This window comes from Dermacentor andersoni, chromosome 8, assembly GCF_023375885.2.
Source record: "Dermacentor andersoni chromosome 8, qqDerAnde1_hic_scaffold, whole genome shotgun sequence".
NCBI classification, from domain to species: Eukaryota; Metazoa; Arthropoda; class Arachnida; order Ixodida; family Ixodidae; genus Dermacentor; species Dermacentor andersoni.
The window spans coordinates 20,895,387-20,897,740 of record NC_092821.1 but is presented as its reverse complement, the minus strand read 5'-3'; the positions used below and the strand labels follow the sequence as shown (position 1 = coordinate 20,897,740).

The following is a 2,354-nucleotide window of genomic DNA, read 5'->3' as shown; positions in this document are numbered from 1 at the left end:
GACACGGCCGCCTCGATCACGCGCGCACGGCGGGGCTTGCTCCGGCCGTCCCATTCAGCGCGCACCCCATTGGAGAGGTGTAATCGGAGAAGTTTCCTCGCGCGCCGCGGAGCGGCGCTGTTCTCCCACTCCTGCCGACGGCGCGGCGGCATGGCACATGCTTGGAGAGGCGAATACATCGGAGTCCTACAACAAGCCCGACAAGATGCATTTCTTCTCTGCGACAGATGGACGCTTGAATTGGCTTGAGGACGAATTCCCGCAGTACCTTGAGAGTCTCCACAGTGCCTGCAAATCAAGTGGAAAAAAATTCCTAAGCCCAGAAACTTACGAGGCACTGCTGCTCACAAGCAAGTCTTCTGTTCTTTGTATTAAGTACTTGCTGGATAGTGGGTTCTTTTATGTCCTCACGAGAAATCTGTCAAGTGATCCGGTTGAGGTCCTGTTCAGTGCTTTGCGTCAAATGGCGGGTTGCAATGACTGTCTAGACGCTAGAGCTGTCACCTTCGGCCTTCAAAAGTTACTCCGGACTGGCATCCTGTGTGCATCGCAGGCATCAAATGTTGGAAATGGTCAGATTGTTATGAGGTAAGCACACAAGTTTTGCTGCAAAGTTAAGTGTATTTCACTGTATATGAAGTTCTTGCGGTTTAATTTCACTTGTTCACTAATGCTAGTCTGTGCTGAACATGTGCTGAAACATGCTAGAAAATTTTCTTGGCATTTTTTCCTTCTGATGTCATTTCTGTCGTATTCATTTTTTTGCTCTCCAGCATGTACAGTGCTTCTACATCAACCCAATTGAGCAGAGTTGATCCAGCTGTGCCGAGCGGGACATCTTCAGGACTGGACACATCGAGCATTCCTCAGAACACCTCGGCTAAAACCAGTAGTGCACTACTCAGGTATGCACATCCCCTGCAGCACCATTTATTTGATGTCAGTTTTTCAAAAAGGACGCGCGCTTCCTTTGGTTCTTTTACCTCTGTACACCACATACAGTGGTAACCAACTTCTTGTTCTTGCACTGTTTTGTTTTTCAGCTTGTCTGAACCACCCGATATTGCGGATGATCAAAGCAGTGTGTCAGCAGCAACTAGCGATTTCCTACTTTCAAGCTAGTGCTGTTTCCCCATGCTTTTGCACCTTTTTCATGCCGGTCACTAATATGTAGTTTCTGTACCGTTTTGTTTTCTAGCATTTGTGAACCACCGAGTTTCGTGGATGATGTCAACAGTTTGCTGGCGCCCTTGAAAGTGATGCCCTGTAAGTAGGCAGACTTCATGTATTGCGCATGCAGTTATAATAGCCTTTCGAGCTTATTACTTTTTCAAGCCGGGATTGGAGCTCCATATTCCTTAATTAGTCCTGATATATGAGCACTTTGTTCTTACCTTTTCTTTTTCAGTGCAGCGGCCGCCTTCAACAGTAGAAACCGCTGCAGTAGCATACGTCGCCGGTTTCGTCGTGAAAGCGATAGAAGAACAAAGGATGTGCAGCGCCTGCCCGAGACTGAATGATTCGGAACCATCAATATCACCAGTGATGGGACTTATTAACCACCGAACTAGAGGGGGTTTGGTGTTCCCAAAGCCCGAGGTTGTAGCTGTTCTTGTAAAAGTAAGGCCATCGACATCGCAGTGCCACGTATTGGCACAAACGATGTGTGCAAGAAGATCACGGCAATGATTTTGCCGCATCTGGAGAGTTGTCCTCTATTTATATGCGAGGCAAGAGAAGACCATGCCTCGGTCACATCGTCAATAGTGGCAAAGAAATTCATAAAGCCCCTCCTATCAAACATTGTTGCTCTTGTTACGGACAGAGTGGCCTATCGCAAAAAATTAATCACTAAGCCGCTCAGTCGAAAGGTTTTGCGCGTTTAAACAGCTCGAGCGCGCGCGAGCTGACAACTTTTTATTGTAAATAAATTCCTGCATACACTGACTTTGTTATGCTGGTAATTTTTACCACGAATATAGTCATGATATTCAAGTACACAGACTAATCAGAGCGACAGGACGTTGCCCTCCGCGGCTGTCGACTCTGGTGAGCAGATTCTCTCGTACAGGAGGAACAGTGATGAGCTCGCCTAAGGAATATAAAATTGACAGCTCAGCGTGCAACATCGCCTGCCCATTTTCTTCATAGTACAATTGCCATTTTCCTTCCAGGCTGTTTTTTGACCGGTAAAGACGTTCTGACCGAGCTTGTACGTCATGCACAAACGTTCATGAATTCACAGGGGAAAAAAATTACTACTGCGTTGCCTCGTGAGACGTGGCACTTCTTTTATAAAGAAGCAATGCCTTTCCATGCTTTCATTGGCCTGCTGCGCCCAAAACCCGCAGATA

At 47.0% G+C, this 2,354-nt stretch overlaps 1 long non-coding RNA gene across 2 annotated transcripts; it reads left to right on the top strand.

Moving 5' to 3' along the window:
* The first annotated feature begins 204 nt into the window (after positions 1-204).
* Positions 205-1,948, top strand: LOC129383604 (uncharacterized). 2 transcript variants are annotated; one of them, XR_011896236.1, is made up of 3 exons: positions 205-588; positions 774-1,266; positions 1,409-1,948. It is a non-coding gene; the product is annotated as an uncharacterized lncRNA (long non-coding RNA). The 2 variants fall into 2 exon arrangements; XR_011896235.1 differs by having other exon boundaries at positions 774-1,948.
* Positions 1,949-2,354: the final 406 nt, after the last annotated feature.